General features: G+C 41.2%; 1 protein-coding gene across 1 annotated transcript in view; it reads left to right on the top strand.

Annotated features, from left to right (window-relative positions):
- The first annotated feature begins 547 nt into the window (after window positions 1-547).
- The window catches only part of TIAM2 (TIAM Rac1 associated GEF 2), a 165,919-nt gene continuing 138,529 nt past the window's right edge, over window positions 548-27,937 (top strand). The window contains exon 1 of the mRNA XM_053937337.1: window positions 548-626. The gene's annotated coding sequence lies outside the window, so the exon portion shown is untranslated. The remainder of the gene's footprint in view (window positions 627-27,937) is intronic.

The following is a 27,937-nucleotide window of genomic DNA, read 5'->3' as shown; positions in this document are numbered from 1 at the left end:
GTGCCGCTGGAGCAGTTCCCTTTGGAGTTTGTTTCATTGTATAACCCCTCTTAGAAGGGCTCTCTCAGGTGGTTTCTCTTCCATTAAGTACCTGTGTGTTGAAAAACCCAAGAGGTGTGATCCCCCTGGGTTTAATTTCTCCTACTGTTGCATTAACCGGCTAGGTAACTCGCAGTAAGTTTGTAAATAAACGAAGACTAAAGGACAGGAGGGCTTGCTCGGGCAGACAGAGGAGGATGGGGTGGCAACGCCTGGATCCCGCACCCTTCGCTTGCCCTTGCAGGACCCGGCGGGTACAGGTGAGCTCGCCCAGCCCTGCCCGGGACACCACCGGGGCGGGCACGTCCCCCAGCCCGGCTGCCCGGTACGAGTCGCGTACCCCCGGTACCGGCCCAGCCCGGGCACAGCCCGGGGAACCGCGGGGCGGGGTCGGGCGCTCCGGACCGCCGCCCCCGCCCCTGCTGGAGGGAGGGAGAGAGGGCGGGCGGACGGACGGACGGTGATAGCGGGAGGGGGGAAGCGTCGCTGTGGCCGCCAGGAGCGAAGTAGGGGCAGAAACTTGTCCGCTGGCAGCCGGGCGCGCCGCGGAGACAAAGTCCTCGGGGCTGCTCCGCACCCGCGGAGAGGTAAGGGGGTGTTGGGCGGGGGGCTGACAGCCCCGGCAGGCGCTCCCAGGTGTCTGACAGTCGTGAGACCTTGTCCTCCGCTGCGCGTTCCAGCGGCCGGGAGCGGAGCTGCTCGGCCGCGGGACGGGGTCTGGGTCTGGGTCTGGGTCTGGGTCTGGGTCTGGGTCTGGGTCTGGGTCTAGGCGCCGTCCGGCTCCGCGGGCTCCTGCCGCCCGTCCGGCCTGCGCGCCCCGGGCCCCCGGGCTGAGCCGCTCCCGCCCGGCTCCCCGGGGCGCGGCCGCTCCGGCGTCTGGCACTGCCGAACAAAGAGCCGCGGCCGCGCTCGGCTCCGCGCCCCGCGCAGCGCTGGGGCGCTCGGGAGAGCGGGGCTGCGGCCGCGGGGGTCTCCGGCTCCGGGCGTGAAACCCGCGCCGGCGGCTGTCGACGGGATAGCCGGGCTCCTCCGGAGCCCCTGCAGGTAGTCCAGCCGCTGCCACATGCTTGTGCTGTGCCCGGCACTTCGGGGGTGCTCACAGTGGAACCTTGCTCCCGCAGCGACGCGCTGGGCTCAGCAGCTTCAGAAAACGCCCGTCAGGATTTTAGCAAAATGAAAAGGTTTGCCGGCGCGGATCTTGCTTTAAAGATGATCGCGGGGGGTGAGCTTTCAAAGTAAGAGGTGGAAAGGAAAACAGCGGCTTGAACAATGACAATTTCAAAAGCTCGGGGTTTATGGAAATAGTTTTAAGGCTGGTGCAGATCGTTTAGCGATTTTTGTACCGAGTTCTAATAACATGGAGTAAATTTTGCCTTTTCATATGTCTGCAGAGTTCTTGTCATTTCCCAAGAGAGCAATGTGTATGAATCTGAGAGTATCTTGCTGGGTTTTGTACATGGCCAGAACTCCCACTGAAATTAATTTAACGTTTTGTTTTAAGTTACTAGTGGGATTAATGGTCATTTTCTTTAATCAGCTTTCAGTGAGGCTATACAGGAAAATCCTCCTGGAACCGTTGGGATTTTTGTATATGCAAAGAATGTGAAAGGAAACCAGTACTTTGTATGACCTTTTTTTATCTAACTAAACTTACAATAATGTGCTTCTATGTTTTTGGCATGAGTGAAACTTACAATCCTGCAAATGGGTTTACTTCTGCGGCTGTTCCCTGTGGGAGGCAGCGGTTGGTCCTGGCCGGGCTAGCTCTCTGTAGTTGGAAAAATATAGATATCTTGGTCTGGGTGCTTTGCTGTGGACCCAGTGCACCCTCTCCTTTATGCCAATGTAGCAGAAACCTAACCTAACCCCGGAGTTTTTGTTTTGTTTTTTTTTTTTTTTTTTTTTTGGGGGGGGGGGGAATTTCTTTGCAGCTCTGCCTTCCCAGAGGAGTGTCTGGGAGAGATGCTGAAGCCCCAGTGCTGTGGGGAGAGGGAAGAGAGATGGAGGGAGGAAGGGGGGGACTACCCTTATTGCTCTAGTTTCAGTGTCAGGTAACTGTAGCAGGGCTGAAACTACAGAGGTGGGCTATGATTGTGCTTTGGGTGGTTTAAACTGCTGCAAGATGGGGTTGCCCTGGCAGCCCCTGCCTAGCTCTGACTCTTTTCATAGCACCACACTTACACGGGCCTGTGGTGATCTGGATCTAGGCACTGAGCAAAAAACAGATGTAATTTTAATTTGGATCAATTCCATGATTTGGTTCATTAGGGGGTAAGAGAGAAGGAAAGAGGGCGTGGAGAAGGTAGCTTTTTTTAAGCTGGCTAAACTGGATACTGCTGCCAAAACTGCTTTGTGGAACTGCAATGTGACTGTAGATACTCCCAGGTGCCTTTCACCCTCCCTGCCTCCCCCCTGGGAGCCTGTCCCGTGACTCTGCATGTAGCCTTGGGAGCCTCCACTCTCTGGGTAAAAATGAGCCTTTGCTAATTAATCCATTAAGTGTAATGGAGTAGTTTGTAACAGAAGAATTAAGCAAGTGCCCAAGTGTTTGCATAATTGTTGCTTTGGACAACAATGAACGCTGTAGGTAGAACAGCACAACATGCAGAGTTTTATAAAAAGTGTGTGAGTTTGTAAGCACTTACTGGGTTTTGCTGCTCTCTGCAGTGTCTGTCTAGCACTTAATGCCCAGGGTGAGCCAGATGTTCTACAGTCAGTTATGACACTTGTATTAGTAAGTGATTATCACGTGGGCTTGTGACAGGAATGGGTGCTAATCAGCCAGATGAAATAAGATGAGTGTGTTTCTCAATCCTGGGCCTGATGGAGAAGTAGAAACTGAATCCCAGTGTATGACAGCAGAGTCTTTGCTGCAGCAGAACATGGGGATCTCTTCTTTCTGTTCCTGGTTACACCATTCCCACGTGCTGCTTACGCCAGCTCTGCTGGCTATGAGTTGGATCAGATCAGTGATCAGGCTAAAAAGTAGTGCTTGCACTACTTTTGGGAAAAAAAACATCAGCTGATGGGAAAAAAACCATCAGCTGATGGGAAAAAGCCATCAGCATGCTGACTGCTGTCTTGTTTCAACACTTGCAATAGTGTCATCTGAAGGCAGGAGGGACAATTGATGGCCAGAGATGGAGGATGCTGTGAGACTTCCCCTTTGAGTAGCAGGGTAGTTTTAGCTGATGAGTTGATAGTGCAGTTACTTCTTCCATTCCTGTAATTGCAGTCACTTGAGGAGCAGGAGGAAAGCATTCATGTGGTGCTCAGGAGCTGGGCATCCCTCACTGTCTCACATTAGATCCCTATTGAAGGTATTCTGAGTGTCTGGAAGTAATGAATTGCTGCAAGTGCAGGTGTTAATTAGTTGTCAGTTTTTACCTACAGAAGAGAGGCAGCCCACTTTGTCCATGGCCATGGGACTGAAGTAGATGATCTTTAATGTCTTTTCTAACCCAAACCATTTTATGATTCTATGATATATTTGCCTCCAGGACTTGATGGCATTGATTTGTGGGATTTGGATAGTCTTCCTCTTGGGTCACAGTACAGCTCATCAAGGAGCTGACCAAGACTTGGTTGAAAGACAGGTTTTTGTTTGTTTTTAATAGTAGATGTGCTTCCAAAACCTGTATTTGTTGGCCAGATCTGAGCTCTTCCATGCTCAGCTAATGATGTTACCATCAAGCACACTGAAGGCCTCACTGAATTTCCTTCAGTAGGATGTCTGCAGAGGTTATGTGGGTGCCCTGCACACTGACTGCACAAGTGAGCTCCATGTGCTGTCTATTCACATTTGCAGTGACAACTTTACTCTGACCTTGCCTTTGATAGTGCCTGGGCACATTGATAAGGATCCCTCATGCTTCTGTGGAACACCCTTATGGATTAATAAAGTTGCCTTACCACTTAGAGTCAAAGGTGAGATTCTGATGGTGCCAAAGTGAAGTGATTGCTTCTGAAAATTCAAGAATAGTAATGGTATAATGATAGTGGATGGGGAAAGTTTCAACAGTTTCTGTATATACTCTTAAATTCTCTGTGGGATTTTTCCCTTTCTGCAGAGTAAATTGCAGTGACACAAAGTAATGCACTGGAAAAGTTTGGACAAATGCTACCAATGAGATTATATAATACAATAGTGAAGGAATTTATTATGAAGCCTGTTCTTGATTCAAAGGAGAAAGATTTTTCCTGGTGGATTGTGGATTTATAGCTTCCTCTCCCATCCCAAAAGTGTATGTGTCATATTGTGCAACCAGAGAAATATATGCTTGCTCCTCTTCAGCAAATAGTTTGTGAGGACTTTAATAGCAGTTTCAAAGCTTGTAGTTCATTGCTTGGGATAGCATAGCTGAAAATAGGGTTTACTGCTGATAGTAATTAAAATAGGAGCACTTTTCTGGCTTTGTTTCTCTTTTTTATGGACCATGTTAAATGCTGGGTTGTCTAAATTTAGAAGTGTTTCTAATGTCCGTAGATGTTGAGACAAAAATTTCCTAGGTGATCTCACTGTGTTCATTTTCTCTTTAGAATTGTGTATTTTTTCTTGATTTTAAATTAAATTATTTGACAAAGAGTTATCAAGTAAGAGTAGTAAATAGGTTGTGCATCATTTTTTTAATCATATTTGGCATTGTATCAAGTATGCTGTGATACCCCATTTGCAAAGCAAATAGGTGTTATTGAGAAGCCTTGAAAGTTTTGATCAAGGGGGAAGATGACAGCAAAGGAAGCAAGTTTGCTTTGCTTTATATGTAATCCTCATCATTCAATTTTTAACTTTTTGTTTCTTTCTTGGTTTTTTTAGTTTGGTTTGTCTTTCTTCTTTAGCATAGTGTTTCTTATTCCTAGCATCTGTGTGCTTATATCCCAAATGTCACAGAAGTGTGTTTCTCCACAAGCAGCAGCGACATCATTCCAAGGAATGAAGGGTGAGAAAAACACCTGCAGCATGTGATCATCCCGTGAGTAAATTGTCTTTTGTTGAGGGCACTTGGTGCCTTGCTGTGGGGACGGAGTCAGACGGTGCCTGGTGCACAGCACCATGGAATAGCACTCGGGCTGGTCATTGCTCACCCATGAGCTCTTTCCCCTTGAGTGGTGCCATGGCTGGGTGGGAGCACTGTGCGTTTATGCTGTCCGTAGTCTGTCCGACTAGACGTTGGCAAAGGAGTCAGCGCTGTGACATGCCAGCTTGCCAATGACTCGAAGAGAGGCTTGATTTTGAACATGCCAAGAGACCCCTTGGCTGCCTTGGTGCCTGGTTGTGCTGTGTCATTTGCTAATGTGGTTTCTTTCTTGCTGGCCTGCATCTTAATGGAGTTCTTCAACCACGCTAACTGATTGTAATAACTTTTGCCTGTCTAGACAGGGCCTTACTGTGTCTGATTAGATCCCAGCCTTGTGGCGTGCATCACTGCCTGTTTCTTATAAATGTGATGAAAAAAAAAGTGCACGTTAATAGTGCTTAGTCTGTTTTTTTTTTTTTTTAATTGCTTTGCAGTGTTGGTATAAAATATTTATAGATGTTTACTTTTTGCCTGGAGGAAAAAAGTTTTAGTCAAATGTCTCTAGGATGCAATTTAGAAGGAACCTCTTATCTCCAGTAAGGAAAGAGCAGACAAATGTTCTCTTTGAGGATATTAATTGGGGTTCCACTTAAGTCAGTTGCAGAAGTTTATGGCTCACTGAAGTCAGCAACTTTCTCATATAGGTAAAAAAAGAATTTCTCTGAATCATTAATAAAAATCAAAAGCAGGAAATATGGTCTTCCTGCCTGGTTTTAGTTCCTTACTGCATTTTGGAAATGTAGTAAGTTAAATGCAACTTTGGTACTCTCAATATTTAAGTGCTCAAGAGGAAAGGTTGTAAAAGCAGTTTTCTACTGTAATTACAAAAATATTTTTTAAATTGGTATCCAATTTTAGAGAACCCAATAATTACAAAGTATAGAGTTTAAGATAAATTTGGGTTGGTAGTAGTCTGCCTTGTCTTTTTCTTCCATGCCTTCCGCAGAAAAAGAATGATTCAGATTTTAAAGTCTCTTAATTAAAAAAGAAAAACTGCCTTGGCAGAAGAAATGAACTTCTGGTTTTGATTCGAAAAGGAAATCAGAAGATAGTACAAATGTCCATGCTTTCCAGTAGCTCTGATTAGTATTTTAAACTCTATGTCATGGTAACAACTGCTTTTGTTTTCCTTTTACTGTTAGGATGGATTTAGACTGAGTGAAGAAGGGAAACTTGACAAAAGAAGTTAGCAGACCATTCTGTTGTCTCACAGGACTGGGAAGTTAGACTACGTTTTTTTTGAGCTGGGACGAGCAGTCGCAGCTTGGTTGGTGTGCTGTGCCTGCCCAGAGGAAATTCCTACTTTATAGTGAAAGAGTGGCCAAGGACTAGAGCATATTATTCTAATTAAATAATTTAAATTCCATTGCCGTCATTTGAAAGGCTCTGTGCATCTTCTGAGTTATAGATGGCTTCTACAGGGACACTGTGAACAATTTGTGTACTTACATGCCAAAATGTCATCTTCAATTGATGCTGTAAAGTTTAAATTGCTGATTTATTTTGGTATTAGTCACTTGAAAGTGCTCTTAAAAAACCTACATCTCTTCAGAGGTAGAAGGCATGTTTATATGTGTTAATCATATACTGAATTTGTTTCCTTTGTGAAGCACCACAATGTCATTAAAATAGCTTTTAGAAGGAAACATTTAATGCAGCCCCATAAAAATAGGCCATTCACCTCTCTTTCTGGTTCAAGAAACTAGACTACTGCAGAAAGACTGAGTCCAGGATCTGGAACTGATGTTGGTGTAGTCATGCTCCCAGTGCAGAATGTTCCTTTAGGTCAGATGGTACAAATTTGATCTTGACTGTCCATAGATGTGATCTACCCATAGATGCAGAGATCACACTTAAAAATGGTAGGGGTCCCAATAATGAGTGGGGTTTTTTTGTGATTTCTAATAGAATTACATTACCATTTTAGTGTGAGATACTTGGCAGAGTTAACTCTCTATAATTAACTTGTGTGATCATTGTATATATGACAGTGGAAAGAAGAGAAACTTGAACCTTTAAGATACTTTTGTTTGGAATACAAAGCTTGTTAGGCAATTATCAACTTTCAGGCTTTACCAACTGACTGCAAGGCATCTTGTTTGAAAAAAGAAACTGTTAAAATAATTTACTTTTTTTTTCTGTGGTTTTAAACCAACAGGAATGTTTTATGTGAACTAAAATACTTTGTATATATATCACTTTATCAGATCTCCAGGGGAAAATATTTGCTTAAAGACGTTTGAGTTTTCAGATGAGTAACTGACTAAAGCCAGAAACTGATGGTAGAAGAGTTATGGGGCTGCTTTTTCTGAGATTAATTTTCACTGACAAATAGTGATTATGGTGTAGCTATTCACTGCTGTAACTGTGGTCCCCATTTGGCATGCTGTACCTATAAAATGCTTCCTGTATGGAAAAAAGTTAGATGGTGCTATTGTGCTCTTTCATTATCACAAAGCACAAATAAGCACCTGAAAAGCTAAGTCATCATAAATAATTGTAAAGGTTTTTTAACAATAATATAATTACTCATGCTGATGTTTTTGCGACCTCATGATCATGGGCTTGTTACGAATTTTTGTCCCTTCCCTTTGTGTTTTTTATTTTGTGATAGCATTGATTTGGTTACTGAAAATAAAAAAGCTTTGCCTTAACTAAGTGGGTAGGACTCATGTAGTTGCAAATTAGGGGAAGATTTTTAAGTTGTATCACAATCTAATAGTGAATAACAGTAAAGGGAAATATCTGTGCAACACTTAGAATACTCTCCCACCCATAAGATTCATCTGTTTATAAAATGCCAGTAATGCATTAGACTTTGGACAAAAGGAGATGCTGCTAGTAGGCAGCTTAACATAGAAATATTCCCTAAGGGCAGTATAGATTGCAATGGGTAGTAGCGATTGAACAGGGCTTTAGTGCGTCATACCATGGCTGTGATTTTTATTTTTTGTAATTACTCTGTGGGCTTCTGGCTTTCTCTGTGTTTGTGACTTACTTGTCTCAAGCCTGGTCAAGGTCAGTACAACTAAGATTATTGGGATGTGTCCTATGACTGGCAAAGTGATAAAACTATTGTTTTTAAATTTGCAATTGAGTTGGCATTTCAGGGACATAAAATGATGTGAGCTTTGATTCTTGACAATCGCTATGTAGGCTACTAATGTGTCCTGACACCCCCTTCTTGTAGAGCAGATTGGTTGCAGTTGGCATATTATTGCTGATAGTTCTCAAATTCCTTGCAGTGGTCCTGTCCTCCCTCCCATTGCTCTTGTTATGAACAACTGGTTCCTAGGCTGGCAGCGGGGAGGGAAATCGTGGGGTAGTGAGCAGGTAACTGTTAAATCAGCTGCATGCAAGTGTGCAGCAGATAGCGGCAAGGCCTGAGTAACAGCTACAACTGCACCACTGGGAAGTATCTACATGCACAGAGGAGTCTTGCAGTCTGCTCAGAGTAGCCTTGATTATTTTACTGGGTATTGTGGATGCTTGAACCCCGGCAAAAATATAGTCTGATTATTTCTCCAGAATCAACCCTTCATAGCCATTGCATATATTTAAATGATGTGTGTCTTCCTGAGGACCAGATCAGATGAGGTTTGAATTCAGATGATGAAATTTGTGTCTTTTTGTTTCCTCTGGTCCAAACAGAAGTAGGAAAAGGAGAGCTGTGCTCCTTTTTCCATTATTGAGAGAGAGACTTCAGTGAGCACATGTCTGAAATAGTTGGTCCATATTGATTGTTTTTAAAATTCTTATCTAGGGATGTCCTTTCATCAGTGGTGAAGACTTTTACCTGTTTAATTGCTCTTTCTTATTATGAACAAAATGATGTTGCTTTTGTTGCCTGATATGGGCCTAAAATGGCACTGAAGTGCTGAGAAGAATATAGAACAAAATAGGAAACTTGGAATCAGTGCTCATATACTGCTTCATTTGCTGAGGCATAGAGCTCAGGTATACTTATTTGCAATGTTTTTTTCTTCAGTAATGGAAGGGGTGCTTTCTGCCTTTCTAAGGTGATGAGGTCTGTTTCATTTTGTAAAGTAGTAGAAGGCCCTGAGAAGAAAGATACCAGATGTATATATTGTTGTTTATTCTTCCTATGGAGTTATGCAACAGTATTATCATCAGTGCTACCCAGTGAAGGAAGAGAAAAATTTGAGTATTTTAGTACTGTAATTGATGCCCAACAATTAATTATGGCATCCTTTAAGTAATTTTTTTTTCAGAGTGTTTCACTTTTTCATGGTGCTTCCAAAACTGGGTCTTTGAGAAATGTTTTCTTTCTCTTTTTTTCTCTTTTGGGAGATACCTTCTAGACATCATCTTTCTGCGCTCTATTTCTTTTGGATCCTGACAGCTTCCACATTTGGTCATGGAAAAGGCATTTCCCATAGTAGAGAACTACATTAGAAAAACAAATCACTGAACAGTTGCGGTTCTCTTGTTTGACAGTTTATGGAGCAAATGCTGGCTATGCACCATTTAGCATTCTCCAAGACAAAGTACCCACACAGTGCTGCCAATTTCATTAGAGAGCTACACCAGCTACTTTTAAAATTTGGTCCTGTTTACATAGGAATTACAGTTTTACTACCATACCCATCAAAAGGTTATTGTCTGCACACAAGAGTCACTGTTTTTAGCAAATCTGCCTATAAATCTAAGTAACAGTAATTAAATGGAAGTCTGAATACCAGGCAAGGAATAAAACTAAGGGTCTCCCTGTGGACTATGAAGTTATGATTAGCATGGGCAGGTTTTAAGCACCAATCAGCCAAAAAAATATATTGTAATTCATCATTAGGATTTACCTTTCCAAAACCCAAAAGTTAAATTTCAGCAAAAGGCCAGAGATTACTCAAGGAAGAAAATGGTCACCGTGAAGTGATGATTTCTTTTTCCTCTCGAAGAAAGGTAGCTGGAATTGGTGCTGCTTTTCCAGTTCATTATACAAATGGGAATAAAAGCTGGGTGCCTGTGGATGGCGTTGAGAAAAGTCCAATAGCTTTGTTGTTTTCTCAGCTACACACTTGTCTTCCATGTCTGTCTGCTCTCTCCCTTTGCTCCCATTTCCATGGCCCGAGATCCACAACAAGACCTCAGCGGGTTAAGCTGGGTCCAGAGTTCACATACTAGACACATGAATTATACGTCCACAGTGTATCAATCTCTGCCAGAATCTGTCTACAGCCAAGACATAATGTATAGCAACACTTTTTTAATGAGGAACATGCATCTGTTACACGTTTAGCAGAGGATATTTCTGGAGCAGTGTTAAGAAAATATGCTTTGGTTTTACAACCCCATACCCCTCTGTCTGTAGAAATGTCATTTTTGAGTCAAAGACCAGACATAAGAACTTTCAAAGGCTGTACATCTTAAAACTGGATAGAAGCCTGGCAGCTCTACCTGCTGTAAACAACATGTAAGTCTCATCATTCCCTGTTCTGCTCCCCCACCCAACACAGTAAGATGTGCTCTTCAGAGGGTTGAGGAAACATTCCAAAGAAACACTGGAATAAAAATGCTGTTTTGTTTAAGAAGCCTCATGCAAATGTGTAAACTCCTAATTTTCAACAGAAAAAGCCGTTGTAAAACAATGTAATTCAAGGCAAAAGCCAAATGTGCTGGTTTAGTTAGACTCTCATTGCAATACTTTTCTTCACCAGTAGGTGAAAAACATTATGTCCATGTCAAAATATTGACACTTGAGTAAAAAACTGGCCTGAAATGTTTTTTGTTGGATGGATAATGCAGAAAAACGTGTATGAATATCCCCAGGATTGAAGTCAAGGCTTGAAGACAAAGCTGTGAGTGTGGAGGCATTTCTCTCTCCATGCTGTGGTGAATGCAGCCAGCAATGAGCCTGTGGTTTGCACCAGCACGAAGCACTGTGAGCATTGCCAGCTGTGCCGAGCCCGAGGTGCTGGCACAGAGATGTCCCAGAGGCTCAGCAGAGTTTATTAGCTTGGCCCAGAGCCATGCTAAGTGTTCAAAAGACTTTTGGTTATCTCCAAGTGTGGGCAGGGATTTCTTGTGTCAGTTCAGAACAAGTTTGAACCTGCTGGTGTTATAACCTATAGACATATCATGTGGATCTGTGTCTTTGATGAAAGGAAACTGGTGTGGTTTAGTATCTTGCCTCTCTTTGACTGCCTTTGAGTTTGTTAATGATTTTTTCCTAACTTTGCAGAACTTGCCTCACTGTATAGGAAAATTAAAAGAGGACAAAGCAATTAGAGACTCATTAAGGTTTTAGAAGACCTCCAAGACTGAGTCCAGCCTTTGACTGAAGATCACTTTGTCAAGACCATAGCACTGAATGCCTTGTCCAGTCATTTCTTGAACACCTCTGGAGATGGTGACTCCACTGCCTGCCAAAGCAACCCATTCCAATGCTCAACCTGCCTCTCAGTGAAAAAATTCTTCCTTGTGTCCAACCTGAATCTCTTCTGGTGCACCTTAAGGTTATGTCCTCTTGTCCTGTTGCTGTTTCCCTGGGAGAAGAGGCCAAATGTCACCTGGCTACAACCTCATTTCAGGCAGTTGTAGAGAGCAATAAAGTCTCCCCTAGGCCTCCTTTTCTCCAGACTAAGCACCCCCAGCTCCCTCAAGTGCTCCTCATAGGACTTGTGCTCCAGACCCTTCACCACATCCATTGCCCTTCTCTGGACACAATCCAGCACCTCAATGTTCTTACTGAATTGGGAAAACTCATCAAAGCACTTGAGATGTGGCCTCACCAGTGCTGAATACGGGGGGGCAATCACTGCCCTGCATCTGTTGGCCACACTATTGCTGATCCAAGCCAGGATGACATTGGCTTTCTTGGCTAGCTGGGCACACACTGGCTCATGGTCAGCTGGCTGCCAACCAGCACCCCCAGGTTCTTTTCTGCTGAGCCACCTTCCAGCCAGTTCCCAAGATGGTGGCCAGCTAAGTCAAAAGTACCAACAAAACTTTTCTACACTGTTTCATCCTCTTCATCAAGCCTTCTTTTTTGAGCCCTGTACTTGTAGGTTCTGCAGTCTTCAGTATAAAGCTTATCGGAAGCAGCATTTCCATGTAGGAAGGTTACCAGAGGTGAAAATTTTGAAATGATGCAATCACTCCTTTCCCCTTGTGTGAAGAGGAATGAAGGGCTCCCTTTATTTCCCCTGCTACCTTGGTCTGGCTTGGAAAGAGCATTTGGAGAAAGATAGATACAATGGAGTAAGCAATTTTTCTGTTGTTTGTGTCTAGCCATTTTGTGCTTCAGGCCCTGACTGCTTCAGCTGTGCTTGTACAGCATGCTGCAGGTTCCTATCAGAACAATTGCCAGATGACCTGAGAGGAAGAGATGCCAAGATCTCTTTCACTGTCAAGTGGAAGGTTGCATTGAGGGAGCGGTAACTTAGAGCAAGTTACAGACAGAGGTGTCATCCTCATCAGGAGTACTTGTCAAAGGCACTTGAAGCCAAGAATGAAATGATGCAGAATTCATATGTACTCAGGATTTCCATGGCTCTGTCAATTAAACAGCTGCAGAGAAGAACCCTAACAGAGTGGTGGCACTGAAGGTTTTCCCATTGAGGCATTCTACTTGGATGACTATGCAGGATTTGCATAAAGCAGCCATCTCCATGGTATCCGGAAGAAAGAGTTTACTTGACATAGCTGCCTAGGCCCTTGGTGTGACAAGTGTATTTCTGGTTAGGCAGTAGGAGGAAAGTTGTGTTCCTGTCCATAACAGGTGTTGAGAGTGAATCTCCCTTTTACTCTTGTTCACAGTTTGTATACGACTTTCAGAGATCACTTCTTTGTGTATTTCCCCATGGTATTTCAGCTCCCAGCTCTGTGACTGCTCTCAGTTTGCATCTGTGTAGTGGGAAACTGTTGGCTCCACAATACGCATCAGAAAAATTTAGGATAAATCACTTCAGACTGACAAAGGTTTCTTTTAAAATGGCGGGGTGGGGGGGGACAGCTTCTCACCCAAAGCTCCAAAACATGTCATATAAATTTGCTTTCAGAAGATGAACAAGGGAGCAGTGATTAACTGCAGTTCCTACTGTCTTCCTGTCTAGCTCATACAACAAGAGGAGTAGGATGAGATGTGTGGAGAGCTTGTGTCAACAGTGCTAGTCACTGCCCTGTGGTCTTGGGGAGTAGAAAGAATCTCAGGCTAAAAACTGAGCATTTATGTGGCCTGCTGGTGTGCCCATGTGAGGAATGGGCTGTTCTCTTGTAACAAAATAAGTCAAAGTGCATGTAGGATGCTGTTTCAGAATACCTTACAGTATTTTGCTCTACTTAATATTTTAAGGCTTTTACACTTTGGCCTGTGTTAGCATAAAAATAAGTACAGGACTATCAAACTTTCCCCACAGGACAAAAATTCCATTTTCCAACCACCTCTAATTATTTCCATTCTGCTGTCTGGAAAGGATCTGGAGACAATTTAGGAAGCCAATTTAAAACTGACTTGGGAAAAAAATAATTTACCCTCCTGAGCCTCCTTAGATGTGCAGCCAGTGGCATGTGATCAATAGGAAATCTCATGCTCAATGATTTTGATGCTTACAGAAGGACCTTGAGACCATGAAATTCAGCCTGAGAAATTCTTACCTGTATATGCAATTTTTGTAGATGTGGTGGACCGAACAGCTCACTTGTTGAAGAGCTTTGTGTGGTAGAGAAAGTGACAAAGAACCATTAAAAATAGGCAGAGGATGGCTGTGCTCTTGGAAATGCCTTGTCATGAGGTGCATGGCCAGCAATTCCCTGCCTTCTTCCTGTGGGAGCTTGGGTGACATTGCAGTTTCTGAGCCCAGCAGTGATTATCTCCAGCCTGCAATCCTGAGGGTGCCTGTGGACAGCATCTGTAGCTCCAGCAGCAGAGGGAGGGAGGCAGGAAAAGTGTGTGTGCATGCCTGGTACCCAAGTACCACTCCTCCCGGAGCTGTGTCCGATCCTGGCTCTGTGGATGGACACAGATTTTTCTTCAGCTTTTCTTGCATACTGGGTCTACATACATAATTCTGAATGTCTCTTTAATCCAATTAGGGCCGTGTTCAGCTGGAGTTTGGATTTGTCACTAATGAGCGCTTGAGGTTAGTAATTTTCAATTAGAGTTTTCTAGCTCTCAATTAAAAAGGTGGTTGACATTTTATATGGAGAAGTTAAAAAAACTCTTATTTTTCATTTAGTCTGGCTACAAATAAAAAATCAGGACTCATGGGTGTACAAAATGAACATTCTTGTGAAATATTGTAAAAAGTGCTTTTCACAGTTAACATTTAGAATTTTAAGGGGTTTTTTTTATGTGCTTTATTCTATGTTGGCAAATTGAAAAAAATATTGGATCCTTATATGGAGAACCAGCAATTTCCCACAGCCCTGCTTTTACAGTGGTGAATGCATTTCATTTTGTGTGTGATTTTCCCCATTTGCCAACTGACTACATCATACAGTTTTTTTGGCATATTCTTTCTGTCTTATGACCATCAGCAGATATTTTGAGTAGCATATTATAAAGCCACAGATCCTTTTTGCCGCCTTGTATTTTCCCTGTTGCCACTGGGAATGGAAAAGATTTTATTAATTTTGTGGTGTCAGATGAGGCTTCAGCAGAGTCTCTGTGCCTGACCCCAGCACCCGGTGCTGGTTTCCCTCCCCATTGGCAATGGAGAGACGTGCCTGATGGTCTCCAGTGTGTTCTTTAAACATAGCACAAGATTATTCTGGAGAGGTATGAGGAAAACGATTGATACTTGTAAATGGTTCAAGATGCTCTGCAAACCTTTCAGGATGATCTAAGTGTCAAAGAGATGGAGCTGAATTTGAGACATGCTGCTGAAGTGGAGAATAACTGGAGCAAGGAGGAGGTGGGGCCAGGCAGAGGTCTGACAGTAGTGGTTGTAGAGAAATGGAATATTCTTGCACGGCAAACTAGTGTTTTATGGAAACATAGACTGACCACCAGAAACTGAATTACAGAAATCAGGGAGGATGTAACACTGCTGGGTGCTGCAGTTGTTGTAGGGCTCCATGAGGATTTTTGCCTTCAGGTCTGGGCATTGCAGCAGTAGGAAGGAATACAGTCTACATAAACTATTGGGAACTTCACAGCAGTCTAAAAATTTGTGGTGTTTAGGACATTGTGCTTATTTTGGGCAGCATTTGTAACGAGAGTAACAAATGATTGCATACTGGAGGCTGGTTCAAGTGGTGTGCATGTGGTTTAGTTTAGCTTAGTGGGCGTGGAGATAGAGCTAACGTGCTAATCATCATCCCTGAAAGCTGTAACTCTTGTGTGTAAGGGGCTATTACTTAAAACACTGTGAGGAATTATGAATGGGAAAATTTGAAAGTAGTAAGCTTAAGTAGGAAGTATAATCTGAATGAAATATCATCTTTACAGTCAGACCTCATAAATAGTAGAACATTTCTTTGGGGAAGGGATGGGTGCCCTGTCCCTCGAGTTTAAATTTAGGCTAGGCAGGAGATCAGAATATGCATTGCTGGGAGGCAACTCTTCACTGGCAGGATCAGGATTGGCTTCAGTATTTGGCCATCAGCAATGTTATTATTGTGAAATGTTTCCTGGAATAATACAAGGTGGGGGTTGGTATCATAAAACAGTTTAGTTTTTGTTGATATATTTCTAAGAGTGAAAATATCTGTGATTAATTGTCACTGTCAAATCTCTGAACCAACATTTTTATTAGAGAACATGTCCTGCAAGATGTCCAGTTCACAATTATCTGAATAATAATTCACTGAATTCAGACTGATTGTTAATCAGTGGCTACGTCTTACTTGTATAACATTGATGTAGGAATTAAGATTTCCAGTTTGCCAGCTATGAAGAGTAAAAAATGGGGCTAAATCATCAAAGAAAGTGTCCAGACTATTTAAAATACTTACATTTACTACTACTTTTTCCCCACCACAAAATCATAATACTAGATTTTTCCAGTGTCTGAGCTGTGCTTGACCAGTAAGCCCATTTAAACGTTTTCTTTCTTTTATAAAAATTTTTACTTCAGTTTTATACTGAAATTTTTATAAAAATTTACTTCAGTTAAAGCACGGAACAGTGCTTTATTTTCTCTGGCCCACATGCTGACGTGTTGTGTTTTTCTTTATTTCTTGCAGTATTTTGCATTTCAGTGGGACTTGTGTGTTATAGGGAGGACAGTCTCCCAAATAAAACTTATTTGGTAAATACTTCAAGCAGCTATGTGGAGTTAACTGGTTTTTGATCTCAGGATGAGAGCTTGACATTAATTTTTGTTCACTTGTATTCTCTATATCCTCTTGAGATAGGAAGTTCTTATTGTTCAGTTATCTTCTTCAGACAAAGACTTTTTCATAGGGAACTTTTATGTTTTGCTGTTGGCTTTTTTGCTTTCATCCTTATGAATTTATTTGTAGAATTGTTGTTGTTGAGGTTGTTTGTAGAAACTGAATCTATAATATATTGTTTGCCATATTTCACTTAGTATTATGGTATAGATATTATTCATAATTATTCATTTTTGGTTTAAATGTTTTCTATTTGTTATTGGCATTTTATAATAAGTGTATATATTATTTATTCTTGCATGTATTATTGATACATACACTTTATATATATGTATATATATATATAGTTTTGCAGAGAAAAGATAGGAATGATTAAATGGTGTCTTCAAAAGTTCATGGGAAGTTTATGGAGAAGCCATGTCTGTAAAGATACACTAAAGTTCTCTCTAGTGTATCTTGTCCTGGTTCCTGCTGTGCTTTCTGAACTGGTTTTGGATCAGGAGCTGTAATCTCTGACACTTTAAGTGCTAAACCCTGAAAAACTCCAAGTTCGTGGTTCAGCCATGTGAGGTCTTTGCTATCACATGGATAATAGACATTCTCTTTTGCATTCCCTGAATAAAAAGTGAATCAACTAGAAGCATGTTTGTACTAAGCCACATCAGAGTTATCCTCTGAATTAAAGCTATGTAATAGGTCCTTTAGAACTAAATTTGTACAAAAAGGTCTGCACTTTTTGTTGTTAGTCCAGATATAATTTGACAGCTCTAGTTTTATCACTATTAAATTTACAGTTTTATTTTATCTGGATGAATTGGAGTGTGATTAATTTGTATGCAACTTTATATACCACTAAAACCTTCCATATGGAATTTAGATTAGATAAGGTTCCAGGAAATGAGAGTCTTAGATGTGAATGACTGTAAACATACTTTAAAGAGTTATACTGTAAGGATTAAATAATGTTTAAAGTTAATTCTGATTTTTTTTTCTGTTACAGAACATAGCAAACAGTGTAATTCAAGTTCTAAATCTGGATGAAAATAATTATGGTAATTTGTTGACTCATAGTATTTCATGGGCTATGCTACTTTACATGGTAGTGCAATGGATGGTGATGTGCAAAAAAAGTCAGCAAAATAAGAATCTCTGACTAACAGAAGCCTACATTTTTGATAGCAGTTAATTGGTCCATGGTGCCTTTTTAGCACATCATGTCACATTTTCTTGCCTTGGGGATATCACAAGATGGCTGAATATGGATAAACTAGGAAGACTGGCAAGCTGAAGCTATCATCTAATTTTTCTGAAATTTCTGTGGCTAAAACAATCAAATCAAACTTTCCTATGGCTTGTTAAAGATGAAGAAAATAGTGAACTATTTTATTGTTTTCCCACTGTTCCTACCCACATTTGATATGTATATGTGCAGTGTGTGTGGAAGCTTCCCCTCTGTGCCTCTCCTACTAGTCACTGACTTCTAGAGTAGAGTACAACTTCTCCAGAGTAGTTAATAAACTTTGGGGAGGTCTTTTTTTTTTTTTTTCTTATGCCTTAAAAATTCTTTAAAAACTTTAAAAATTCTTTTTTCCCCTTCTCACAATTGCCAACAAGATTTTAGGATGTCTTCTCTCCCCTGGTAATCCTGTCAGTTTTGAGAGGTTTTCAAAACACCTCTGAGGACTTGTTGTAAATCTTCTGTCTTTTATGCCCTGTTGGTCATTGTTACATCATTCCTTAAGGAAAAAAAATCCATCCAGAGGGTTCATTGTGCAGTTTATCAGACCATTAAAATAACTAATAATGTGTAAAAAAACAATGAAGGGGATGTGGGAGGGGCTGGGATGTGGGACTAACTACAAAACAAAGTGAATTTCACTGCTGGGACTGATACATCTTTTGCAGATACTCTACCTTGCTTTGAGGGGAAGGGATCACATAAAGTACCCTTCCTCTGGGCTTATGTTCTGGCGCAGAGCTCATAAAAATCAGTGGAAGTCTTTTCATCAGTCTCCTAATGAGTAATGCCTGCAATCTTCTTGTAGGCACAACTAGGTACATGCTGCTTATGTTTCTGTTGCTGTTATGTAGAGGTTATGGGACAATCAGAGCTGAGGTAAAAATTCTAGGCAGTGGTAGCAGCAGTCCTGTGCCAATATCTTGGTGCTTCCACCACACATCAGCCCAGGGGCTGGCAGGAGGAGTGTGAGTGGTGGTTGTGTGAGGCTGCCGGGCTTCACCCAGCTCTCAACACCTTCTCTAGCTGCTCGTGCCATCAGAGACGTGATTAGTCAGGGGCTGGAAGGCACAGGTTGACTGGGGAATGATGAAGTATAAAGGGAATTTAGGAATCAAATGGGGGTGGGACCTCCTCACATTTATATTAATTTATGCACTGCTGTGATATGAATACCAAGTGTTTAAAAGGAATGAAATAGTTAAGTTCAAAATCCTTTATGTGCTGAGCAATGTCTAGAAGGTTTATAGCTGCAAGTAAGTGAAAGGTTTACTTACAAAATTGATTTATATGTTCATTTATGTTCTTGAATATTGAGAACAGGGAGGGAATTAGCAGTGTTGCATGAGCTACATGAGCACATTTTTCACCTTATATGGAGAATTGCCTGCCACTTATCAAGCGGGGTTAGATGTGCTGTTATTGTCACATTCCTTAAAGTTGGAAGAAATCTTGTTTCTCTGACTAAAGATCCAACTCATAAGCTTATGATTTTGTTGTTTGAATACTGTTTTTTCATCCAGGAATTGTTGGGATGGGCAGTGCTTCTTGAGAAAAATAGCAGCGTGCACATTTTCGCTGCTGTGTTGTGGAGTTCATTCCTCAGCTCGGGTGGAGAAACTTAGATGCTTGCAAGGGAAAATATGTTTCTGTTTGGAGTTATCTGGAGCTCCTCCTGGCTGGCTTCTCTGGTCCTGAAGAGCACAACAGGCGGAAAGGTCCTGGGAAATGAAGGGAAAGACTTGCAAATCGTATACACATGGTATTTAAGCGGGTAGACCTCACTTTTGTCTTTTCTTTATCCCCGTTAAAGATAAAGTGGCTGGTATTTGAAACATGGACTTGTTGAAAGGATTGTGACTGACAGCTGTTGGCTGTGAAGTCATTGATCTGCTGGTGATTTGAGTGTGAGATGGAATAAGTGGAAACGTGGAAGTGGAGACAAATTGCTTGTTTAGCCATTGATATCCTGAACCACAGAAGCCTGACAAAAGACTGAATACTTGAAAGATTAAGAAGGTGGCAATTATCAAATTTCCTTTTATGATAATGTGCCATTGATGGTTGCATTCACTGAAATATTTGCATTTTAAAAGTGGGAGGTCAGGTCTGTTTTAGTGTAATTTCTTCAAATTAAAGAAGTGTAAATTCTTCAAATTAAACTGCTTTCTATTTGAAATATTTCTGGGGTTATGGCATTCAGTAGAACAGTAAGTTTCACTGCTGCTTCTTGGTTTTTTAGGTACCTAGACTATTATAAATTCTTTAGCATGTGCTCTGCTACTCTTGTGGCTTGAGTTTGTGCTGTGGTTGAAGAGATTTTTCTATGGTACAGCCTGGGAAATAAAATACTTAAAAGGTAGTGATTAGGTGCAGTGGTTAGAAAACCTGGCTTAAAATTGCTGTTGCTGATTTCACTTTCATGCAGATCCAGAAGAGTTAACTGGAAAATGATACTTAGGTTTTTCTTTCTCCATAAAGGCAGTGTTGGCTGTATTTTTTTGAATAATAAGACGTAAGGAAGAATTCATGAGCCTAGTAACATTTGAAGCCAACAGAAACAAAAGGGTAGTTTATATGGCTAAATACTTTGAAAAACCAACATTTGAATCATTTAGACAAATAGTTGCATTGAAGTATCCATGCAATTTTGAAAGGGTAGAGCAAAAGATACGGATTTTTATTTTCTGTTTTCTTGTTTGTGGTTTTACCATTCGTCCCCTTTTATGGCTCACCAGAACAGTACCAGATTTCTTATCATGTATGGATATAAAAGAATTTAAACTACATATATTTATTTTTAGGACTCCACCCTTGGGCTTTGGATTTTGTGAACAGCTATTTTGGTAAATTTATATCTATATGTGGAAACTAGCAAATTGAATACTGTGCAAATCCACATTTTAAAAAAAGCAACTGCTATTATAGAAGTTAAATGATATAATAAGAAAGCCAAGAAAAAAGGATTGCATTTTTGTTTGCTGCTAAAGGAATGACCAATGCTTCCTGCTAGCTTTTGCACCCTGCAATTGGAGACTCTGGTGTGCGAATGGTTTAAATAATGCTGGGGTTTGTGTCTGGTTGGCGCTGTATGATGCTGGGGCTGAGGTGACTTAAATATACAGTGTGGGCCAATCTCAAAACCCTTTCTCAGGCAGAGCACCCATTGAAATCACATTTAAGTGTTGTCAGTGAAAGCTTTGCCAAACAAATCATTATGGATTTGACCCCAAAGTTATTACTACTAAATATCATATGTAAGCCTTTCATTATAGTGTTTTTTTAAGAATGGAGTACTTGAATGAATCCTGTAATTCATTATAACTCAAAGTTTTTAACAGGGTATCAGCCTCTTAAATTACATTTTCATTACTAAAACCAGTTTCTTCCTCTTTGTTTCTTTCTCTTTTTTTTTGTTCCTCAGAAGGAAGTAGAAGAGATACTCTGTGGCTCAGAATTTTTTTACCTGAGGCAAGCAACCTACTGAGGTGCCTAAATTAGGAGCTTGGTCTTCCAGCCTCTCCATGTGCACAGTGGAGAGGGTTATATCCAGAGGGGATTTTGCTCAATGCCATCTTTTGGATATGACTCTATTATGCCCATGGGTGGTGTAGGGTGCACTGATTTAGGAACCCAGAGGGATGTGGTTGGTTGGCAAAGGACCTCTATGATTTATGATGTGAGTTGTATATAGATTGTTTCAAAATTCTTTTTTAGGAGTTATCAGGTTAAGTTTTTTGTCTGTCTTTGCTCCATGGATGATGGAGATTGGCAATAGAGCTGTGTTCTTTAGTACAGAAAATCTCACATTGTGATGGGACCTTTTTGAGGTCTTCAGTCTCCTTTGCTCTTTCATGTGCTTTGTGTCTCTGGCCTTGGTCCCCTTATGAATGCAGGTTTCATTCAGATCTCATGAAGTGTTTTGTGAGTCATGATGTGGACTGATGGATTATGTGACCAGATGTCTGCAGTGCTTGGCTGCTTGTAGCAGGACTGGCTGAACCAGGTGGTCCCTTCCTGGCCTCAGATCCCAAGAGAGGGATTTTCAGCACAGAATCTGGATGTTTCATACTTTATATAGCTAAAACTGCTGTAATCCAGCCCTCCCCTATTTAAAATACTGAAGGAACAACAGAAAGGGCAGGCCATTAGGGTTTTAAAGCTGTTTTAATGTCTTTTCACTTCCAACTGCATTACACAGTATTAGATATAAAAGATGTCAATAGAGGTAGTAGGAGCACCCTTAAGCACGCCTCCCATATTCTAACATCATATTTTCACCTGTGTTTACTTCTGGCCAGCCTTCAGTCATTCAGACAAAAAATTTCCAGAGTGTTTTTTCTGCTTCAAGCAGAAACCTCTTGGAAAGTTTTTCACCAGAAGAACTCCAACTGTTTTTAAAAGAATGCATTACAGAAATTTAGAGAGATTTGTCAACTTTATTTAGCCAGTCATTCCTTCAAAGCATTGTTATACCTTCAGGGAGTAGACGGGGGAGTCAGGGTGCTTTTTGCAGTCCGATGGAAATTAATACAGACCTACCAACCTGCCAGAGTTGGTGGAAATTGTTATCTGCACGTGCTCGCAAGAGCAGCTTAGAGCTTTGCTGATACAATCACTGAATACTCCCACTTTATAAAATGGGCTTCTGCCTCACCAGCCTCTGTCTGTGCCTGGGGTGATGATGATGATGGGTGGTACTGAACACCCAGATGGGTAGGTCCGTGATTCCCGCTGCCTCTGCTTTGTTGGAGGAAAAGGTATCTGGATGTTTAATAGTCTTCCAAAGTCATTAAAGCTTTATGCCAAGGCATACTTGAGGCAATAATTGAAAAATTACTACTTTGTTACTAGTCATCATTCATGCAGTTAATTTCAATAAAGCTGAGAGTAGCTTTTATAGTTTAGTTCTTATTCTACTTTCAGGAGTGTTGGGGTTGGGAGGTATGATGCCCAAAGTTTGGGAACAAGGTTCAAAAAAGAACTTTTGTCTTCTACTTTTTTTTTTCCTCCCAGGTTGCAGGAGACTCTATAGGATTGTACTGATAATTCTTTGTTACTCTAAATGACGAAGTGTTGGAATCATGACTTCCATAGAGGGGATGGATCTCTCTGCTTTGTTTAAAACCAGCTAAGCATAAAAATACTACTGGGGAATTTTATGAAGGTTGCAATAAACCAACAAAAACAGTAATCTAATGCATGACATCTTCAAGCTGTTTAAGAAATCAGGATAACACACGTGGGTTGATGACTGGAGTGTGATGGCAAGACTAAGGTCATATCTTACTTATTCTGCAGGGTGGGAATGAAGTTGCTGCTCATATATCAGCATTGCTCCAGCCAGAGTCTAAAGGCTTCATAGAGTTTGGGTTACCTCCTTTGATTTTCTTGTTCTTTCACATTTATAAGGACACTGAGAATTCTTGCTTCTCCCTATCTCAAACTCTTTTAAAATATTCATCTTGCCCAGAAAATGCAAAATACTTCTCCTAGTGAGAAGTGCTTTGGATCTTTGCCTTCTCAGTCATGATCCCCGAGAGGCACTAGGAGCTTTTCTGAAAGGGAAAATATATATTTGCTCAAGTAAGGTGGAAAGGAAGAGAGAAGCACTTGCCAGCCTCTAGTGTTGGCCAAGTTAGCAGGCCAAGAAGATCAGGATTGCAGCAAATAGGCAATTGTTTGCAGGATATAAATGACTAAGTTGTTCTTACAATCTTTCTGCTAATTTGTTGTGCTAACCCTGATAAAGAACAATATTTTACCATCCTTCAAACATGCATTCACATTTCACACTCAAAGGTCCATGTTGTCATGGATGTCCTTGCAGTATTCATGATACACTATTCAGCATTTTTAGCCTCTTGAGATTATTAGGATGGTGAGTAAATGTTGTTCCTTAACACAATGACTACCCAGCTCAAAGCATGCTCCCAACAAAAATGCCACTAATTAAAACTTGTGTGAGTGGAAAAGTTGTCATCTGCATCAACTTCAGTCTCTGTTTTGAAGAAAAACTTAAGGATTGTTAGAACCCTTTTGTGAACTAAAACAATTAAGCAGTTCAAGACCTTGTGTTATAAAATCTTAGATAAGAGTTAATCAATGTGACAAATTATAGGTTTGTCTGCCTGTCAGATGGAATTAATGTTCAGTGACCCAGGGAGTTTGGGTGCTGAGGTGAGAAGGAGGTGCTCCAGTGTTTCACTTTATGTTTGTCTTGATGTGCTGAATTTTTTCAAAACATTTAAACAAAAGAGAATTAATTTGGGTAACCCAAATGTTTCAGGTTAATACTTTGAAGCTGTTTTCCCCCACCATTTCTGTTGCTTTTAATCAATTATGAATGTTCTGATGTAAATGCAGAATTAAAATAGTAGGCTATTTTCTTGTGCATGACGTAGGGTCCAAAAATTTATACCAGATGAGTGTTCTGGAAGAGGGAAAATAAAATACTTGGGAAGAGAGTATTTTCTGAAGCATATTTTCCTGCATGTGATCTGTAAAATGTATATATCTAATTTTTAAATATGGTATCTATCACCAAATGTGAGTAGTGAGCTGTTGATAATGTTAGTAGCTTTACAGAAAATTTGAGACTTGCCTTTCTCTGTATGCAACTTTTTGCTGTTTTTTGTTAGCTTCATAGAGAATTTCACAGAAATTCCCAGCTTTTTTCAGTTTTCAGTTCTTTTGAAGGGTTTCTTTTGGGAGGGGGGCAGGTTGGTGGGAAGGATGGGGTTTTCTTTGTTTGTAGGTTTTGTTATTTTTTACTTTGGGTTAATTGTTTTTTTTTTTTTTTGGTTTTTTTTTTTTTTTCCTTTTTTCTTTTTTGGCCCTGAACATTACCAGATATTGTGTGTCTTTCCTGGGGTGTTCAGCCTAAGCTCTGACAGAATGCCACTGTTGCTTTAAGCCCATAGTGTTGCTTTATATAGATCTGGCCTGATTTATAGTGTTGCTTTAAATAACAATAAGAGAGTTCATCTCCCTTTCAGAAAAGGTTTATGACTGATCTCTGCCTGGCTAGGAATGTTTATTTTTCTTAAGTTGCCTCACTGCAAAAATGTTTTGAAATTGAGAGTCCCAAGCTGGTGATGGGGTTTATGCATCTATCGCTTGTGTCCTATGCAGCTCTAATCCCTTTACCACTAGAGAGATGTGGTTTGTGATGGATCTCACATAGATGAGGCTCAATTCTCAATTTCTCTGTCCTTTCCCTATTGGTCATCCTGTTTTCAAAACTGTATAATTGAAGTGATTTATGGGTGTTGGCAAAACCATCAGAAGCCTCAGTAAGATTTAGTTACTGCTTCTAGTCCTTTGCAATAACACAGGCTTATTTTCTTTTCTCCGTAGCTGATGATGAAATAACTTTGAAATAAACAATTTGAGAAAAAAGCATTTCCACCACCAGGGATAATGGCCGAAGGGGAGGGATTCGCAGTGGATTGCTTCTGGATGCTCTTAAAATGGCATGCATCAGCTTTCTTAAAAATGTAAATTTTAAATGTAAATCTTAAAATGCAACATCAGCTTTCTTGCTTGACTTTTGCTGCAGCCATATATTGATTATGTATTAAGTTGACAGAGGCTGATGGAAAAATCCTTTCTAACCCTGTACCAGGAGTCTGTGGGGCTGTGTTGTATCCTGTGCAGTAGCTTGTGCTTTGAAAGTGAATGAATAATGCCAAGTATGGGAAGAAGCATGCACAGAAGAAGAGATTATACGAAGCATGTAATTTAGGACACAGAAGGGAAAGCTCTGTTCTTCCCTTTCTGCCTAGCCTGGTTTTCTGGTCTGCCCCATGTCTGCCTTCCTAGTATCGCTTTCTGGTGACCAAGAGAAGGATTAGGCTGCTCCTAAAGCTGAGTCACCAACTCTACCTGCCACTTTTCAGGAGACCTTCCTGAAAAAAAGAGAGACAAAGCAGCAGGAGGATTATTTGCTTGAAAACACCTGTGGCTTTTTTCACTCAGTGTGTGGTAAGGAAATGGTGTCTACCTTGGTCACAGGGCAGTGGGCAAGGAGAAGGTCATGATGTGGGAATGGTTTCTATTCATGTGTAGAGACCAGGAGAGGATTTTCACGGAAAGAGAAAAATTAGCCAGTCCTTGAGGCTGTTCAGAACATCTGCAGACAGAATTGTGGCTCCAAGGGCAGATGAAGCATGAGCTTTCCCAGACCAAGGGCAGCATGAGTTAAGGTGCAGAGCTACAGTCAAGGAAGTCTTACCTTCTTTTCAGGGCTAAAAGTCTCATGGTCAGGCTGTAGACCAGCTTGTGGCTGGAGGAATTTTAGTGAGCTCTTAAAAAAGAGTGAGGAAACCTTTAAATAAAGTTTTCTCTTTGACTGTCTTCCTAGGTGGGGACACTGAAACGACTGGCTGGCTGGGAGCATACCTGGTTTCAGTTGTGGTATGCACTTAATGCGGTGCACATTCCCATTGAGTATCAGTGTCATTCCTACTTCCTTGCCCGAGCCAACTAATTCAAGACTACAGGTCTTTGGCAGAGCTTTGCAAATGCATATTGAACCTCCAGGTTTTATTGTGTTTATTTTTGCAAAATTACAATAATTAAAAAAAAAAAGGAAAAAGTAGATGATTATGAAATTTAAGGCAAGAAAATGTGAGACTTTCTAACGAATAAAATACTAAAGTAAATTAAAAATTATCTCAGAAGTGTAAGACTGAAAACTTGGTGTTTTGTTGTTGTGTTGTGGGGTTTTGCTCCTCTTGAATAAAGAGGAAAGCAGTTTAACGCAGAACTAATTAATCTACAGTTCTCTTAGGTTGAGTGATCTGTGTTCAGTCACACCTTCTTCAGGTAACTCAAGTGCATTAATCAATGATCATCTTTCTAATTAAACTGCTGAGTAGAGAGAGCATTTAGAGGATGATCATTAGTTTTGTGTAAATCAATGTATTAAGGGAAAAAGATGTTCCTTTTTCTCATATGATCAGTCAAAGGTGAGGAAAAAGGTCAGAAGTTCTGTTTGTATGTTGCCTCTGAAGTGCAAACCATCAACAAAAATTAGAAAAAAAATTCAAGTGCTTTCACAAATACATTTTGAATATAGCAAGAAAGGTGGGGAAATAAATGTTCTGGATCATCCCAGACGTACATATCTGCTTGGCTCTGTTCTGCATCTGACAGAGCAGTTAGGATAGATCCTGAAACTTGGCTTGGGAATGGGAGATTTCCTGAAACAAACACCCAGGCACAGGGAAGTGAAGTTTAGCATTCCTTGGGCAGAGCTGCCTGCTGCGGCACTGCCCTGCCTTTGTGGGCAGGCTGAATAGATGTGCTCAGTCAATGGTCCCTTCCCAAGGACCAGAGGATTTGCTGCCCCTGAGCAGAGCTGAAGCTCAGTGTGTCACTGGATAGCCTGGGCTCCCAGGAGTTGATTATATGCTGAATGTGTGAATGTTCTCTGTCGTGTCCAGTATGACTTGTGGTGCATTTAGAGTCAGTCAATGGGGCTGGAAAAGTTGTGGGATTTTTGTTTGTTTGTTTATTTGTTTTCTGTAAGCAGGAGCAGCTTCCCAGCAGGATCTGCAGACTATCCCCAGATTTCTCTAGGGGAAAGGGGAGGGATGGCTACCCAAGAAAACCATGTAGAACAAGCTGATGGACTGCTGCAGAAAGCTGCAACAGCTGCCACAAGCTATTCACCAGTGGTTGGTTGAATATAGATGTCACAGATGAAGTTAAAATCTCTCTCTCTGGTGATTGACAAGGCAAGGTCTGGATGTATATCCTGTAAAGCTGTTTGCAGTGCATTTTATAGGAGGGTGCTGTGCTGTACTTGGTTTATCTACCAGTGGCTAACCCTGGGGGAAACCACGTGAATAATAAGCGTCACTTCTCTGCTCCCTTCTTGCCAGACCTGTTGAGGTTTGGTAGGAGCTCATACCTCCCTTTTGACACACGTGTACTGCAGCTCAGGGGTTTGGAGGTGTCTGTAGAGCTGTCTTCCTGAATTGCTCAGCGCCTTGTCATTGTACAATGGCTTTAACCAGGGGCTATAGTTTTTAATGATGATGCCTGGCAACCCAGCAAAAAACCCCAAAAAACCCATCAATCGGTGTTTGCTCCTTGCTTGTGCAGACAGCACCTGCCCTGAGTTTGTACAGCCCTTCCCAGATCAGAGCTGAGGAACTACATCTGCGAATTAAGTGTTGCTATTGTGTGTATAATGTAATTCACCCTTTGTTTACAGTAGAGCTGAAAGGGCCCATCGTAGCTTTGTACTAAGGACTTTGCTTCAGTGCCATGCCTGCTA

Source organism: Vidua chalybeata, chromosome 3, assembly GCF_026979565.1.
Source record: "Vidua chalybeata isolate OUT-0048 chromosome 3, bVidCha1 merged haplotype, whole genome shotgun sequence".
In the NCBI taxonomy this organism is placed as follows: domain Eukaryota; kingdom Metazoa; phylum Chordata; class Aves; order Passeriformes; family Viduidae; genus Vidua; species Vidua chalybeata.
Note: the sequence above shows the minus strand (reverse complement) of the source record. Positions and strands in the feature narration are given on the sequence as shown.